At 46.7% G+C, this 19,075-nt stretch overlaps 1 protein-coding gene across 1 annotated transcript in view; it reads left to right on the top strand.

Moving 5' to 3' along the window:
- Nucleotides 1-19,075, top strand: part of MCMDC2 (minichromosome maintenance domain containing 2) — a 2,206,017-nt gene that overhangs the window by 2,028,482 nt on the left and 158,460 nt on the right. The window lies entirely within an intron of this gene.

A 19,075-nucleotide genomic window follows, 5' to 3' on the forward strand; every position in this document is an offset into this window, starting at 1 on the left:
ATCGCTCACCACGTAGCTACAAAGCATGTACGCAGCCTTGAGCCGATATGAGCACTAGATCCAAAGATAATGAAAATCATCCAAATAGCACACTCGAGCAGTAGTTCACTCCCGCAGCCAGCAATGGCATTAGAAGTATTCTGAATAGATACACAGATACTTCTCATCCTGATAATCTAAGAACCCGGATGTTCTTCCACAACCTGTGACACTGGAAAACAATGCTACAGGTAGGATCATGCCCAGCACACACACACCCTAGGTACTTACGTCCCTGAAGAGACACACCCAACATTCTGATTTTAATTTACCTCCTTACCTTTAGATGTTTCAACGTTGCGGTACAGCAGTGACGCCACACAGTCCACTACAATCGTCCTGAAGACGGCACTAGACCATCAGCAACCACTATGTGCCAGAAACATCATTGTGTGTCGACCAGACAGATGTTAGGTCACCATGACCACATTCTCAGTCACCTTTTGTACTAGACTAGATAGATGTTAGGTCATTACGACCACATTCTTAGTCACCTTGTGTGCTAACCCACACTGCGGAAAATTGAATGCAAAGAATCAATTGATTTTTTGATGATAGCACTGTGTTGCTCTTTTAATTCACAAAAATAACAAGTTGATATTGTACTACATGCAGATTGGGTGCTCTCTTATGTACAGACCACATACTGGGCCTCATTACGACCCTGGCGCTAAGGGGTTAACGGCGCCGTAAAAGGATGCGGCGCTGTTAACCCCTTAGCGCCTAATTACGAGGTCCCTTTGGGGCTACCGACCTTAACGGCTGGTCTGGACCAGCCGTTAAAGTAGGGACCCGCAAAGGGACCTTGAAGGTAATTACGGTACCGCAATTTGCGGTACCGTAATTACTGCCTTCCCCATTCCCATTGAGCCCTATGGGGCAAAAATGGGAATGGAGAAGGGCCAATGGTGCATGGGGAGTTACCGCCCGCCAACCTTGGAATGGGGTTGTAATTCCCCATTGCACCATGGCGGACTTGTTACAATACCGGCAGAAACCATGGTGCTAATAGCGCCATTGGTTACCGCCGGTGTTGTAATGAGGGCCACTGTGTTTTGTTAAAAGTGTGCTGGATCCATCCCCGGCAAGTGTTAGACAGGTGGGGTAGCCTCTGTCCTCGTTTTCTTAAACCTTTACTACCCTGCCATCTACCGGTTTGCCGGTGGGGGTTACCTGATTTACCTCCAGCCAAGAGCTGGAGGTAAATCAGGCCCCCACTGGCAAAATACAGCCAGAATGACTGACCGGTAATACCGGTACCGGTTATTCAGGTAATTCCTCCCATGGAATAAGGAATGAAGATTTCCCTTGCTTACTGCGCAGGCAGTCTTGATTCTATTAAAGACACAGAGGCGAGCGTTATGCTTCAAATTCTTTAATCTAACTCTTCAGCTTTAAAAACGACATTTCCCATTTCCCCTTTCTGTCATTCCTTTCTGTAGTCCAATCTATTTCCTGTATTTGGCCTCTAGCCCCTTCCTGTCCTTAGCTAGTCAACTTCGTCCCTGTTGTCCTCACAGGTGACTCTTCTCTCGCTGTGACCTAGCTTTGCCTGGCCTCGTCAACGCTCTTCCGGCTCTGTTTCACCTAGCCCTTTCCGACAATTGTTCTTCTGGTCCTCTCCTGTCAAATCAGAAAGAACAACATCAGGGTGGAGAATGCACTGCCCTACACTTATCATCATGAATCAAAAGTTAGTACATCATTCACATACAGTGCCTGCGCCGGGCTGGATAGTAATGCTCGCCTCCATGTCTTTAATAGAATCAAGACTCCCTGCGCAGTAAGCAGTGTTAATCTTCATTCTATGTCAAAACCGGAGGCGAGCATTATGCCTGTTCAAAGCTTCGCACTACCGCTACCGCCACAGACGCTACAGGCTTAAAATAAAATGTCTTAAACGAACTGTCACTGGACCAGTCCACCGCTCGAAGGATATCCCCCAAAGCTAAGCCTGTTGCAAAAGCCATAGGTGCCATGGCACCTCTCACTGAGTGCGCCCCAAACTGTGCTAAGTCTACTCCTGATTGCTGCATAATCTCGTGCACCCATCTGGCGATAATAGCCGTCGCCACCGCCCTAAACGTTTTCCTGCGCGCAATCAATAGCTGTGACACTCTAGCTGAACGGAACTCCGCCGTTCTGTGCTTATATTCCCTAATAGATGGTGCTACTCATAGCCGCGGTTGACTGGTCAGGTATGGGTATGAGATTGAATATAAATTCGTTTTCATTCTTTTCGTGAGCGTGAAGGTAACACCCTCCAGCCGATAGACTTTCAAATCTACTTCCAAGGCTCTAACGTCTGACACTCGTCGGCAGGACACTAGGCACAGTAGCATGGCTAGCTTCCTTGACAATTGAGTCATGGACAGGTATTTGTTGGCCGGCCAATTTGGCATAAAAAAAAGGCAACACCACATTGATGTCCCATAGGTGCATATATTTGGGACTCGGGGATGCTTGGAATCGCACTGCTTTCATAAGCCTAACTACCACCGGATGGTCACCTACTGGCGCTCTGTCCACCGGCGTGTGGCCTGCCGATCTCGCTGATCGGTACACTCCTAACGTCCTGAAGGCTCTACCTTGTTCCAGCTGGGAGGCTAGAAAGTTAAGAATCACCAATATAGGGGCTGATACGGGAGGAATACCTCGTCCCTTGCACCGGCTCTCCCATTTGCTCCAAGCAGTGTCATAGCCCCTGCGAGTGGAGGGGGCCCAAGAGTCTGAGATGAGCTGAGCAGCATGGCCCGAAATACCTGGCAAGGCCCATCTTCCCCTGACAACTTGCACGCCATTAGTGGTAGCATACCCTTCACTCTCAGAGGATGAAACAACCCAGCTGGGTCGATGAGCAGGCGCGTTCCTGATGGGAGTATCCACGGGAAATCCAAGGAAAGTTCCATCAGAGCTGGAAACCACGCTTGCGATTTCCATATGGGTGCCACGACCACTACCGTCACTCTCTCCATGCGTATTTTTGCTAGCACTCTGCTCAACATCATGAATGGTGGGAATGCGCAATGCAGCTCCCCGGCACCAAGTCTTGTAGGAAGGCGTCTGTCCCCCGTGCACTCAGGTCCAATCTCTAGCTGAAGAATCGACTTGTCTGTGCGTTCAGTCTGGACGCGAACAGGTCTGTGTGTATCTTTCCTTTTAGCTAGTCCATCTGCTGGAACACCCTTTAGTCGATTTTCCAGTCGCTGGAGTCCGACAGGTGATGGGAATTCAAGTTTGCCACTACGTTGAGGGATCCAGGGAGATATTTGTCTCTGACCAAAATCTCCATCTGCAGGCAATAATGCCATAAATCCTTTGCTAGCTCTACCAGGAGCCTGGACTTCGTGCCCCCCGGGTGTATTATATACCTGAATACTGCAATGGTGTCCATCTTCAGCAGTATGCAGCAGTTTGCTTTTCCTTTTGTAAATGCGTTTTTGCTAGTGACCCAGCTAACAGTTCTAGACAGTTTATATGAAGCTGCAGTTCTACTGAGCGCCATTTCCCCTCCTGTCTCCAGCACGCCGCAACGAGCTAGCCAACTTGCTCTGCTGGCGTCTGACTCTATGACCAGATCGCGCTTACTTCATATGTAGCAAGGTCATTTAACTTAGCATCGATCTTCAGAAGGAACCCTCTCCTCCGTTCGGAGTAGATCGCACAATTTGCATTACCTAGAAGACAAACTGCTCGCTGGGCCCAATTAGCTAGGATGTAAGGATCTACTTCCTCTCCTGTGTCCCTGGCTCACTCTGCCAGGTCCATTATTTTTGCCAGGCGCCCGTTGAGGTCAAGACCTTTTCCTGTCCATCCCTTTCCTGTGGTCTTTCGAAGTCTTCGTGACAAATAAGAGCATCTTAGGATCAAGTTCAGGTGCTTTGGCTACTTTGCTCGCCAGGTCCGGGCATGGACACACCGCCCTCATACGCAGCCTGGTCTCTTTATCTAATGCTTTTGTCACCCTTTGAGACATATACTTAGCTACTCTAGGTGATGTCTGCCAATCAGAGGATCTGGGGTTTCTGATGTCTTCTGGATGCCACATATCTGACATGTCCACTTCTCTGACCTCCAGATGTTTTTCTGTTCGGGCTCTCTTGCTGCCCTTGGGCTTGGCCCAATCTTCTTTTGACTCATTCCCTTCCAATTGCAAGGAGCCTAGGGCCTCTTGCTACTCGTTATCTGAGCTTGAGTTCATATCTCCCATATTCTCTTCCCCTGGGGCAGTGGGCAGAGGGTTTCCTCTTTCGGGTCATGTCTATCGAGCGCTCTACAGTATATATATGCACTTATCTTGCTGAAGAGGTGGAGCCAAGGACAGTAAGGGGCTAGAGCCCAAAGACAGGAAATAGATTGGACTACAGAAAGGAGTGACAGAAAAGGGAAATGTAGTTAAAAAAAAAAAAGAGAGAGGTTTGATGACATTTTCTGTTTTTTGTATGAACTGCTGAAGAGTTAGATTGGTCTTGAAATACAATTACTGGCATTCCCGCCACCTGTGATATCCTGGAAAAACCAGGATATCAGGCGGCGGGAATGCTAATTCCGTTTGCCGGTGTCCCAACTGTATTATCGGTAGGATACTGGCACCCCATAATCATTGTTACTATTTTGCTGCGATTCTTTAGTTGGCAAGTGGAACTTACTGGCTAGTCACAGAAAACAGAGCAAACATGCTTTCCTCGTATGGTAAATTTATGGACGATTGCAAGCAAAATCATTACCAGATAGAAAATCTTTCCTGTCAAACATTGCAGCAAGATCTTTGATTTGATTTGCTTGCTTATATCGCGCTACCCAAGAGGTTATCTAAGCGCACTTGCATAAAATATAGGGATGATCAGAATCGGCTTTAGTCTGAAGACCAAAGGACTAACCAACTCTGGAGCTCAAAACAGCCAGGTCTTAATTTCTGATGCAATGCTAGATGGTTTTGAGTGAGAGGCAACTCTTCTGGGAGGGAATTCTATAGAGTCTTCACTTGGACAGTGAAGGAAGGCGCAAGCATGCTTAATGTTGGGTACATCACGGAGGAATTTTCCCAAAGATATTTGCAAGTATCCTGCTGCATTCTCATAGATCTGTTTATGGACCACAGTCATGGCTTTAAACGTAACTCTCGATCGGACTTGTAACCAATGTGGATTTCGTAAAATTGAAGGCAAATGTTGACGTTAGTCATCATTCTGGCGGCAGAATTGTTCCAAATCTGTAGGTGATTGATTACAGATTTGGGGGCTCCTAAAAATAATGAGTTACAATGATCTATTCTAGAACCTATTATTGCTCGGGGGCTTTGAGGCCCAGGAGCTCCTGTGAAAGAAAAGGTTTAATTTGTAAGAGAAACATGAGATGATAAGTTGTGTTGCTTGCATTCTAGTTTGCATGTTTCGTCATGGTTAGACTAGAGTCAAATGTTACTCCCAAAGCTTTAACTTTATCTTGAGCTTCAATAGTACTGCTGTGAATATTCAAACACTTGAAGGAGACAATTGCTGTTTGCAAAGGTGTTCTCACTGAGACAGGAAGATTTACGGACTTGGCAGGGTTTAAACATAGCCAGTTCCCTCTCATCCATTGTTCTATGAAATCGAAGATATACTGGATCTTCTCTAGGACATAGTCAGTGCTGGTCGAGATTGAAGACCAACTGGTGCAATTGGTGTATTTTTTAAACACTGCACCTTGGTCCATTAGCAAGTGGTATAGAGGTTTCAAGTTTACATTAAGGGGATGGGGAGATGAGCATGGCCCCTGGGAGATCCTGAACTGATGGAAACCCAGGCACACTCGGCTGACTACCACTCAAAAAACCTGTATCCGTTCTACTGCCTTTTGTGACAGCTGAGCTACTTCTACCAATCGTGAGAGTACGGTTGGGTGATACAGGGTGTCAAAGGCTGCGGATAAGTCCAGTTGCATGAGCATTCAATCCAGACCATTACCTAGAATATGCAATAGGACTTCCTTTATATCTAACAGATTCTGTACTATGTTCTGATCTGAAACCTGACTGAAAATCTCCCAGCAATTTTCTAGAAGAATTTGCAGTTGGTTGGTGACTTTTCAACAAGAAGGGAACATTGGCTTGTAACTAGATCATTGGAGGGGGATCTAGGGATGGCTTTTATTTTTAACAATAAGCTAATCTAAATATCTTAGATTAATGAGGAATAATGTGGATGAAAGAGAGATGAATGAATTCAGTAATGAAAGAAGCAAGCATTTGCAAGCATTGTTTAACTAGTAACGAGGGGGAGGGATCCCCAGGGCAGGACGTAGGATTCATGTTCTTCTTCTTGTGTAGGTTGACAATCAGGACAAACACTCCTCTTCAGCAATGGCCTTTTTTTTTGTTTTAATATATTTTTATTAATTTTCCTGGTTGGAGCAACAAACTTTACAAAGACAGATCAACAGTCTCTACAATTGTACAATCTGAAAACCGGCAGCAATCACCCTCGACCCCCCACCCCCCGTGACACAGATCATTATTCCGCTCATTTCTCCCTCCCCACCGCCCCCTGTGTAATTCCACACTCGTGTAACATAGAAGAGTCCGCACACCCTTAACCCCTTTTGCCCAGGGCCAAATAAAGTCACGCCAGACGTGGCTTGAATGTCAGGGCCGGAAATTTGAGATCATAATCCAGCAGGGGTGACCAGATAGCTTGAAACTGGTGGAGCTTTACCTCTTTTGCGGTCGATACCCTCTCCACCACTAGTATGTCCCATGTCTTGATCCACCAACGCCCCAGATCTGGGTCGTCTGCCGATTTCCAACACCTGGTGGTGGTAATCTGCATCGCCAGCAAAAGGTGGGTGAGCAGCTTTGCTCGGGTTCCCGACTTTGGGTATACCCCTTCGCATGGAGCCCCTAGTAGCAGGGTTTTTGGGCACATCAGGAGTTGGCTGCCTGTGATTTCATGTATGGTTTGCACAATGTTCTCCCAGAAGTAACAAATCCGGGGGCAGTCCCAGCACATGTGAAAATACAAACCATGGGCTCCACAGTTCCACCAACAGGTAGGGGGGATCGCCGCCTGGAAATGATGAATTTGGGCCGGAGTGTAGTACCAATGGAACAATAATTTGAACGCACATTCATTGTTTGTCACGCATCAGGATGTGGTACGGGCCTTGGTCCAGATCTCGGACCAGGTCACATTGTCTATTTGGTCGCCTAAATCTGTTTCCCAATGGGTCATGTAGTCCGGGGGGCCAGGAGGTCCTCCCTTAGTAATCTGTATAGCTTTGAGACCTCGCCCTTGTCCAAACCCTCCCAGATGGTCAATTCAAGCGGACTTAGCGTCCGAGTGGCTTTCTGTCTGATTTCAGGGTTGGTGATCCAATGATGGATCTGGGTATATGGGAACCTGTCCAACTCCGAAAGGTGAAATTCCTTCTTGCAATCCTCAAAGGAGCGGGGCTGGCTCTCAGTAAATAGTTGACCCTGCGTGAGCAATCCCCCCTCCTTCCATCGTCTAAATGTCCCAGGACGTAAGCCCGGAGTAAAGGTAGGGTTACCGAGAACCGGAGAAAGTGGGCCTGTACCTCCAATTATCTTTTTCCTCCGCAATACCTCATCCCACACATTTAGGGTAGCTTTCGTCCAGGAGAGGAGATGTGGCCATTGCTTTTGCATCGTGTAGGGAATGAAAGGTAAGCAACGGAGGGGAAGAGAGCATTTAGATTTCTCGATCTCCATCCACCTGGGTGCGGAATCCCCACTCGCCCATGCCGAAAGGTGGGCGCACTGGGCTGCCTCCGAATACCTCAGTAAATTGGGAACCTCCAGGCTCCCCAGACCGGCGCCCCCATCATCACCCTCTTAGGGATCCTAGATTTCTTCCCCACCATATGAAACTCAGAAGTTTATGCTGAAGCCTTTCTAGGATGGTTTTCGGGACTGCCACTGGGAGGGAAGAGCAACAGTACAATAGCCAGGGGAGGAGATTCATTTTAACAGCCTTGATACGCCCATCAGTGATATTTCTTGCCCGCCCATCTCTCCAGGTCCTGTTCCAGGGTCTTAACTAGGGGGTGGGGGGAGTTGGCCCCATACAGTTCTTTTGGGGACGCCGTAAACTGAACCCCTAAGTATGCGATAGAGGATGTATTCCAGCGGATAGGGCATATGGCTTGGAGAGAAGTGATCTCCTGGGGCGAGAGTCCCACACCCAGCACCACTGGTTTCCCAAAGTTGATCTCAAATCCGGCTACCCGACCAAAAGCACAGAGCTCCTGTAGAGCCGCCTGCAGGGAAGAGGTGGCATTGGTAATGGATAAAAGAACATCATTGGAATATAGGGATATCTCATGGGGAGAGCCTGATAGCAGCGGTCCCCGGATCGTGTTATTCTTGCGTATATGCTGGGCCAATGGCTCCATAATGAGCGCAAAAAGAGGGGAGAAAGCGGGCATCCCTGTCGTGTGCTGCAATTCAGAGGGATCGGGGACGAACGCTCCCGATTAACCTGGAGGGAGGTATTCGGGGAGGAATAATTATTGGCTTTCGCTTTCCTAAATTGCGCACCAAAAGCAAATGCTTCCAGTGTCATATGCATAAATGACCAGTCCACCTTATCAAACGTTTTTATACCGTCCAAAGCTAAGAAGGCCAGTTTCCCCTTACTCTCTGTAGTGAAATCAATGAGGTTCACCGGCTGCCTGATGTTATCTCCCCTTTTCCTACCCTAAATGAAACCTGTTTGGTCGGCATCAGTCAGACTTGGAAGGAGTGGAGCTAGGTCATTTGCCAACACTTTCAAGTAGATGTTGGCAATGATGTTCAAAAGCGAAATAGGCCTATATGAGGCACACTCTTTAGGGTCCGTACCAGGCTTCAATTCCAATATCATGGTGGAGCTTTGCATTGAATGGATTACGCTTCCTACTTCTGGGAATGAGTTGAAGAGGGATGTCAAGGGAGCAAGCAGCTGAGCACGGAACAGTTTGTAGAATTTAGGGGAGAAACCATCTGGGCCTGGAGCTCCAGCTTTCAAGGAATTGGTTACTGTCTCCACTTCTTCCTGCTGGATAGGTGCTTCCAGGGCCTCCCTGTCCTCTTGGGCCAAATGGGGCAGAGCCGCTTCTGTGATATATTGTCGCTGACCTTCCACTGATCTACCTGTATTGGCCATGAACTTCAGCAAGTGCGATTGCGCTAGCCGCAGCTTGACCTGCTCTTCATAATGTGTCACCCCCTGTTGGTCTCGGAGGCCTATGATAAAGATATGTTTTCTGGTTTTTGCCAAATTCTGTGCCAGAAGACGGTTGGCCTTATTACTTTTGACGTAGTATCCTTGCTTGGCTGAGACCAGGGTGTGTGCCGTTTCCTCCGCATATAGGGCCTCTAACTTGTTACAGGCCACACGGAGGCCTGCATGGACCTTGGGGACCACCCTTTTTTTTAATATTTGCCTTCAATGTCTAGAATTTCTTGTTCCAGGAGGGCCCCGGATGGCTTCTTCAGTTTGTGGTATGCTGCCGTGTGTGCAATCATGGTTCCCTGGACAACCGCCTTCATGGCGTCCCATGTAGTCGCTGGAGAGGTTAACTCTGTGGGATTTTCTCAGAAGTAATTCCTAATTGCAGTTGCCACATCGTCTCTTAAACCCATATCATTTAAAATTGGGTCATATAGACGCCACTGTGATCTGGACCCAGGGGGTGGGATCCAAAACCTGATTTGTAGCAGCACCGGAGCATGGTCTGTGAGAACCTTTGGGACGATACACACTTTGTTCGTGAAGGACAGAAGCTGGGGCGAGGCCAAGGTCATATCAATGCGTGAGAAGGAACGATGGACCTATGAGAAAAAAATGAAGTCTCTTTCCTCTGGAAAAGCACTCTCCATGTGTCCACGAGTCCCAGTGATCTAAACAGGTGGAGAATGCTCTGCGCTATTTTGTAATCCCTACGGGACGGAGCATGAGTTTTGTCCTTTTCCGGGTCAGGTACCCCATTGAAATCCCCCCCCCATGATCACCTGGCCCTCCAGGAAGGGGAGAAGGGTTGCTTCCAGGTCTGCCAGAAAACTTTCTGGGCCCTCGTTCGGGGCATAGACCGAAACCAGTGAGTGCAGTTGACCGCATAGCATCCCCTTCACTCCCACGAAACGACTGCCCGGGTCTGTGAGCGTGTCCAACTCCTCAAAGTGAATATCTCTTGCCATCAAGATCGCTGTTCCCCCTTTCTTAGTGCCTCCGCAGGCCAGGAACTGCTTTGGGAAATCTCTATTCCGGAGACGAACATAGTCTACCGGGAGAAGATGGGTTTATTGGAGAAACATCTCAGCCCCCTCCAGGTCTTTCAACCGTTTCAGCACAGATTTCCGTTTCACCTGAGAATTAAGGCCCTTCACATTTAGGGAGATAAAGTTCACAATCCAGTGTGGAGTCTCTGGGCTCTCCTCCGCTGTTGGCGTGGGGGAGGGGGAATCAGGCGTGCAGAGGCTGCCATTCAAGACCTGGTCATTCTTGCCCGCATGCTCCAACTGAACTTTTAACAAAGAAAAAACCACTCAACCATGGGCTCCAAACTTTTGGGCTGCCCAAAACCATTGGCAGCAGACTCCAAGGATCTTCTGATGTCATCCTCCCGGGAGTCGGGCTCGGACTGTGCCATGCCCCTCGTAGCTATCCTTGTGTTCCCTGTTTTCTGGTTCTTGTTGTGTCCAATTGCTCGGGATGCTGGGTTTAGGAGGTCTTACCATCAGCTGTCTCCCTGTGTAAACAGAAAAAGAATATCGAGGCTAAGTACCCCAAAAGGAAATACACCGAACACGGGTTACAAAGGAACATACAAAGTACTTTATTCTATACTGAATTCAATTACAAAAACAGTGCAAAGTCAGATAGCTATCGGCCCTCAGTACAACACAACGAACTCCAGCGTGGTTCAGTGTCTTCAGTGAGAGATGCTGTACATTAGAATGCATTCGCTTTTTATACATTTTGTGGGCGTGATGCCCAGCCCCACTTCGGGTTAATATTCCTTTTAATATATCGCCAATCTAGGGTTCGTGCCAAGTCTCAAATACCCGCATATAACTGGTTTGCTTTTAATACATGTATCAACAAGCGTATGCAATAGCTGTGTATTCTAAAGTTTTCCATGCAGGCCTTCTTAAACATTAATACAATGTAATAAGACAGATGTTCTTTGTTCAGTATTCGAATATATTGTCTCGACATATGCTCGTGGATTAGTTTTCATTGCATGAGTAATCCCTTTACACATAGGTCAACGAAGGACGAGGTCTCAGTTCATGACCTCAACAAGTGGCCTGCAGGCAAATTACACATTAGCTATGTACAGAGGTCAAGACGGCCATGTTGTATTTTGCAATGACATTGTCCACCATTTTAGCTCACAGGGTGACTTTTACACAACGAATCCTAAAATGGCGGCCTACATAGATTTAAGGTCAGGACCTTGCAACACAGATTTCTTTCGCAAGCGACTTTCGAGCAGCTTGGCGTAGGCCAATATTAAATATATTTATTACAATAGGAGGCATAATATACTTTCTATTTCGACAAACCCTCCTTTTGGCCTATGCCAAGTGCTAAAAACTACTTTAGATCTCCTTGCAAATAACTCCATGCATCATTGTCCATGCACCCTGAATCACTATCAGAAATATCTATTGCAATTAGGTCTTTTGCTAAAATATCCTTCAATACGTATTCTTTGGAAGTCTTATCTGGGGCATACACTTTATGTCCTATCGAACCTATCGCTTGTGCGCAACATCCCCCTAATATCGAACACATACCAGGCAAATAATCAATAAGACCGAAAGCACCTTCCAACTCCAAGACCGCAAGAAGTCCCAGAACCAAACGCTTAGATCCCAGTTTCCCTCGGGAACATGCACTTCGGAACTAAGGACATGCAGATTTTGTATTGCCTTGAATATAGTTGGGGAGGAATCTGGTACGAAAACACAGCAAGCGAACCCCACTAATTTGCATACTACACCACGCTCAGCTAGAATGACATCTAATGTCATTCGGTTTTGAAGTGCTACTAATCTTATCGCCTTTTGTTCTAACGTCATATTGTAGAGTATGTCCGTGGTCCGGTTGATGGTTCTCTCCAGTACTCTCGCTAGTTTTCTAATATCTTCTGAATTCGCTATCTGCCCCCAAAATGGCGCAACTGATTTTGCTATGTTTCCCAATACTTGTGCCGGGGTATCACCATTCTCATCCCGCCGTGGACGAGCCTTCGAAACTTCTTTTGTACTAGCTATAAACACCCCAGGTAACAGGATCCCTAAATAACAGGTTCCCTGCCAATCCCTGGGCAACCATGGGAATGCTACATTACTGCAGACAAAGTAGACAGGTTTGCCTACATACAAAGGTCTGTTTTCTCCAGTCAAATTTGCAACGTTAGCACAACCTAAAAATGTTCCCATTGACCGAGTTCCATTCCTCTGTATGCAAAAGGAAACTGAATCGGGGCTATGGTTAACAGTGTAAGAAGGAGGCATGGCATCCTTATTGCCTATCAGAGCCATTTTAAAGGAAATCAAAGATTGGAAAGGACGAGACAGTTTATCAGAAGGCCTAATAGAAGCAACATTCGGTTTACTCCTATTTGCAAAAGCGAGCATCCCAGGGGAGTCAAAACGCGTTTCTCAAAACTATTCAAATTGGTGGCATTAAAGTTCCCTGAGTCGCTATCATTCCATCGGCCAAAGAACAGTGCTCTAAGAGAAGCATAGCAGGCAGTTGTCAACGGTAAGGGATGAATATACCAACCTAACCCCTTATCCCCGTGTTGCGGTAAATGTGAGCAGACCCAGCAATTGGTTTTATTAAAAATGGCATGTGTAGCATTCATGATAAGTAGTAGAGTGTTATTATGGTACCTTTGTCTGTGCTGGGAATCTCTAGGAGACAAAGTATGCAAATGTACAAAGGGAGTAGGAACAATGGGTGCACTTTCAGTAGGCAACAAAAGTCCTAAAGAATGAGTTTCCTCTAGGTACCATAATCCTAGGGCAGCGACTATAAAAAACCCAAATATCATTACAAGAATACAGCAATATGTTTTCGGGGCCCAGGCATTTTGTCCATCGTCCCAGTTGGTCACCCCATTATTTACAAGTCCAATACGAGCGGCGGCAGTAGCAGGCATTGTAGTCTTCGGATGGAAACCCCAATGTTCGTTGCTGGCGACCCCCCGGTCGCGCGATTTCTTAGTCCTCCCACAACCCTAGCCAACAAAATCCCCTTTCTCAAATTTGGGCAAAAGCAAGCCCTCGATGACTCTTTTCCTTCTCCGAATGCACAGCCGAACCGTGCCGTATGTCTATCTACGTGGTCGCAAGTTGTATCGTACTTTTCCTGGTACTGATTGATCCGGAAACAATATGTCGTCACTTCCTGCTGGAAGCAACGTGTCGGAGGCAAGTGAAGAGGCTGAGTTTAAAACAGCCGTTTCCGGGTGCAAAATTTGCAGAGAGTGTGGAGACAAAAGGGCAGCTTCCCCAAGCCTCCTGGGCTCAGAGATTTTCTCCGACACACTCTCAGTGCTGCTTACTGCTTTGGGATCATTGGTTGCAGTATCAGCGAGGGGTTCCGTTTCTTCTGTAGCGTGTGGCACAGGACGGGGAAGTTTCTTGATGTGTGACGCGTGGATCCAGTTCTTTCGTCCAGCTACCCGCACCGCTGTCTGGGTGACCAACAGGACCTGGAATGGCCCACGCCAGCGAGGCGCAAGGCAGGAGGTGCGCTCAAATGTTTTGACGAGCACCCAGGTCGTATGCCGTGGCACGGGCCCTCGTATCGCACAGGTAAAGATTCTCGTACCTGGTGGTAAACCAAATACAAGTTTTTAGTCAATTGGCTACAATAATCGAAAGTAGTACATTTTCAACATTCTTTAAATTTCGGCATTTTGGAAGATTCCAGATATTGGCAGGTCTCCCCATTACCACCTCAAATGGAGAGAGCCCAGTCTTAGTTGATGTCCCCTTTTCCCACATTGTGTTGTAGGCAAATCATGCAGTTCTGGAGGTAGTGCTGGGCAATTTTCAAAATCTTGTCATTTGCCCAAACTTTTTCTAACATTTTCGTAACCTGCTGGGCACAAACATGTGTAGGGCCATGTGCCATTACAACCATCATCATGACATAGGCGTCAGGTAACAACCATTTTCCTTCGACCATGTCCACCCAACACCCATCATCATCAAGTTTTCCCAACCCTTCAGCCCACTTCTTAGACTCTTCCATTGTGGCATCAGCTTGGATATCCCGTACAGACCCAACACCCTCATCCATTACATAGGCATCTACAGTCTCCCTTGCAACATACATTTCCGTGAAAAGATCTGTGGCAGTTTGTCTAGCTATCTGATCAGCGAAAGTGTTCCCTTTTCCAATATCATCCACAATCTTTCGATGTGCTGCACATTTCATAACTGCTAACTGAGTAGGGAGCGCAAGCGCTGAGAGTAGTTGCACTATTAGGGAGCCATGTTGAATCTTGGTGCCATGCGAGGTTAGGAACCCTCTTTCTGACCAAAGTCTCCCAAAGTTGTGAACCACCCCAAAGGCATACTGACTATCAGTATATATATTTACTGCAAGCCCTTGGAAAGTTCACAAGCTCGGGTCAATGCTATAATCTCTGCGGCCTGCGCAGAATTATGCACAATTCCCTTAGTTTCCACAATGTAGTGATTGCATAAGCGGCTGTGGATGTACCATCCAGAAGTTTAAAGCAGGAGCCATCACAAAACAGCTCTCCAAAAGAGTATCTTTCAAATCAATTCGGCCCTTTGTTTCTTGTTCGGTCGTATACAAACAGTCATGTGACTCTTCATCGCCGCAAGTAGTATCTTGCGGAAAAGGTAGGAGTTCAGCCGGATTAAGGACACAACACCTCTTAATTTGAATGTGAGGAGAAAACAAGATCAATTCATATCTTGTCAACCGTGCAGAAGTGAGGTGTTGCGTTTGAGTTCGGTTCAATAGAACATCTACAGGGTGAAGCACCATCAGGGTTAGATCATGGCCTAGGACCATTCCCTCACTCGGTTTTACAGACGCGGCAGCAGCGACAGCACGCAAACATTTTGGCAAAGCGCATGCTACAGGATCAAGGGCGGAAGAATAGTAACCGCACGGCCTATTCTTCCCTCCATGTTCCTGCGTTAATACAGCCAAAGCACATCCATCACATTCATTCACAAACAACACAAAGGCCTTTTCATAGTTTGGTGTGCCCAAAACTGGTGCAGAGCATAATGCAGTCTTAAGCAAGTCAAACGACTGCTAGTGTACCGCGTTCCATGGCAATGGCGAAGAAATGCCCGTCTTTGTCAAAGCCACCATCGGTTTAATCACTAGTGAGAAATTCGGGATCCACAACCTACATGTCATGCCCCCCGGATTCCTACGGCATTCTCATACCCATGGGGGAAGCCCGTGGCGCTTGTCCTGGCGATTACATCAACGCCGGCGTTATCAGCGGTAAAAACTACATCTCCAAATGGGACTTGCGCTTGGCAGGAACCCTTGGAACGCTTTTTCCTTTGCTTGCGTTCCACGCCTCCTTCGAATCCACTTCCTATATCTAGTCACGCCCCCAGAAAGCCAGTGCTCTTAAACCGTTGTGTTACGCGAGCAGCGCTTCTCGGAAGAAGTTTTCCTATTTGTTGTGTACCTGGTACTGACTTCTGCTTACCCTTTGGACCCCGTTGCCTGGTTTCTGATTCTGTTTCGGCGCTCGTCTGATCTGCCTTCCCCTGCTCAACCACGGAACTCGTACAGGACTATCTTTGGGATTCCGCTTCTCATGTCTGGCTCCCAGCTCCCTTTCTGATTCCTAACCTCGTATCCCTTACCCTCTCCTGGCTCCCCGCTTTCCGAAAGAAGAAGGAAATACCCTGCATTCAGGTGTTTGAGAAAGTAAACACCACGTCTTTTCTTCCTGAAACCTGTTTTTCTGCACTTGGAAGAACGGTGCTGACTGCTTACACCTGGTGACATTTTGGCTTGGTTTATTTTTGGCTTTTGGGACGCTCTGCTGTTTGCATCACTCCTTGGATTTTGGAACACTCTGCTCTTTGCATCACTTATTGGATTTTGGGACGCTCTGCTGTTTGCATCACTTGTTGGATTTTGGGACGCTCTGCTGTTTGCATCACTTATTGGATTTTGGGACGCTCTGCTGTTTGCATCACTCCTTGGATTTTGGGACATCAGTGACACTATCCTTGGCACTCTCTTAAAGTCGCCATCTGACCTTCGCCCACATCCGGTCTTGTGTTCTACCACAAGTAGGTATTCCACAGGAAAAAGGAATACACAGGTAAGCTTGTGGGTCTCGGAGGGTGTAGAGGGGTTGGTTTTTTGCCATCAACAAACAGTATGTAATATTTGCCTTGTTTGTTTCTTCCCTCTAGCTCCGCTGTGCGTTCTGCCTTTTTGCCTGAGCCCTTGGCCTGACAGGTTTTATTGCCCTGCAAGCTGTGCTCTCAGGAAGGAAGTCTGAATTACTTCAGTGGCATCTAGTCCAAGTGGTCTTCCAGACTTACGGTGGAAGATACGGAGTACGACACTACAGTAAGAAGCCATACCTATCAAGGCTCTAACTTCTTTCTGTGTATTTGGGACAGACATGCCAGAAATGTGTTTTATTCTTTCAGGTGTCAATCTTCTTCCCTCCTTTGACAGGAGATAGCCTAAATAGGCGACCTCCTGACAACAATATTGAAATATTTTAAGCGAAGCTTTGTGACCATGCTTAGCTAGATGAATAAGTAATAACACAGTGCCCTCCTTACAGGCACTCTCAGAGTCAGCAGCTAGAAGCAAATCGTCAACGTACTGAAGCAAAGTACAGGTAGAGGGCAATTCAAGGTTATCAAGTTGTTCTTTCAAAGCCCTACTATAAATACTAGGACTCTCTGTGTACCCTTGAGGTGCATGAGTAAATGTAAACGAGCGTCCCCCTAAGGTGAACGCAAACAAATATCTACTATCCTTATGTATAGGAATACTAAAGAACGCATTCTTTAAGTCCACAACACTAAAGTAAGTAGCTGTAGCTGGAATCATGGTTAGGATCGTCTTCACATCAGGCACAATTGGAAATTGCGGTGCCACAACTTTATTAATGGCACGTAAATCAATTACAAAACGGAATGGAATTACATTATCGCCTTTCTTGTACATGGGTAAAATCGGACTATTACACAAACTTCCTGAAATGTCTTCAATCACACCGCGATGCACAAAATCAGAAACAATACATTTCAAAGCTCGCTCGCCCTCAACTGAAATCTTATACTGGGGAATGCGAGGCAGCTCAATTCCATGTTTCAAAACTATTTTAACAGGCTCGATCTGTAAGACACCGACATCATTGTCGTCGACAGCCCACAAGCTCTCTGGTACACGAATGAATTCTGGAGGCAAAGGTCTAGTCAAAAATTGCGAGGCAGAAAATTGCTTTGGTGAAATCGTCAAGCGCACTCCATCAGAAGAACAATAAATCACTGCATTTAATTCTTTTAACAAATTCAACCCCAGCAAGTTCTCTCCGCAATCCGAAGTCAACAGAAAAGGACACTGGTCCGTAAAGGGACCCAAAGAAATAGGTACCGGCATAGAAACCGGACAAACAACTGGTGTACCGGAAAACCCTACAGAAACATTGGTTTACCCTGACAGTGGAATGTTTGGAACCCTCGAATGATCAATGGAACACTTCTGTGCTCCAGTGTCTATCAAAAACGGATGTTTCCTATTTCCCACCACCATTTCAACGTAGGGACCTTTCTAATTGACGGGAATAGGTGTAGGTTCCAAACCCTGCTTCGGGCAATCCTAACGAAACAGAATATTATCAAAAGGAAGCTCTTCAGATAAATATGCAGCGCAAGGATGATCAAATATATTCCTAGTGTCCGCACTCGGAGTCTGATTGTCCTGCGAAAAAGGTTGTTGAGGGTCCTGTGTAAACTGACCTCTACCAGGGCCCCCTACGCCCGGGCGACCTCTGGATCGCCTACCCATATTACCAAATGTATTATTTGACCTTTGTTGAAGGACGGCGCATTGTGCTCGCAAATGACCCTCTCGACGACAATAAGCACACTGATTAATATTCACAGGACCCAAGGGCAAATTCCCCTGTGGGACATACTGACCTCTAACCTGAGAATTACCCCCTCAGGGCCCCCGAACAATTTGCTGCAATAGCACTTTAGTTTTTAAATCGTCTTTCCGTTTTTCAATCCTATCTTTTTCATTATTGACACAGTTCATAGTACTGAGCCATGTGCAGTACTTCTGATTGTGATTTCGCCTGGCAAGCGCTCTTAGAAGACATAATCTGTGACTGGATGTCAGGCAGTAATCCACATACAAATTTGTCCACAAATAATCTTTTCCCAGACTCTGTGCCTAAGTCTTGTCCACTGAAATCCGAGAATACCTGTTCGAACCGATTAAAGAACTCGGTAGCACCTTCAGACTTTCCTTGGACACAGGCCGTAAGCTTGTCCCAAATAATTCTCTTTTCGGGATCTATGGTTTTTAATTTAGCAATGATTCTATCAGGCAGAGTTAATATCACCTGTTGTGGTCTTTCGCCAGCTGGCCTTTCCCCATCGAGTCTAGTTATATTCGCCCATGTATCTCCCAACCCGGGTACATCGTCAATAGTTCTAACTTATTTCCATAAATCTACGGGCAGGAGTACAGGAAACAACAAATCAATGTCACCTAAGGTGAACACTGAGGATTGCAAAAGAAGATTCCATCTCTTTATAGAACCCTGTTGGATTTTTCCTAATGTCAGGAATAGACTGTCTAATGGTGTTCTCTTCCTGCCGTGAAAACGGGACGTGAACAAACTGTGATACATAATGTGCAGGAATGGTCACAGCAAGTATACTCTGGCAAGCATCGGCCGCAACCTCAACCTTCGGGACAAATGTCGGAGGAACCTCTCTCATAGGCAACTGAGATGCAGGCAACTCCGAACGCTTACTAAGCAA

Source organism: Ambystoma mexicanum, chromosome 5q (assembly GCF_040938575.1).
Source record: "Ambystoma mexicanum isolate Mex_15411 chromosome 5q, UKY_AmexF1_1, whole genome shotgun sequence".
NCBI lineage: Eukaryota > Metazoa > Chordata > Amphibia > Caudata > Ambystomatidae > Ambystoma > Ambystoma mexicanum.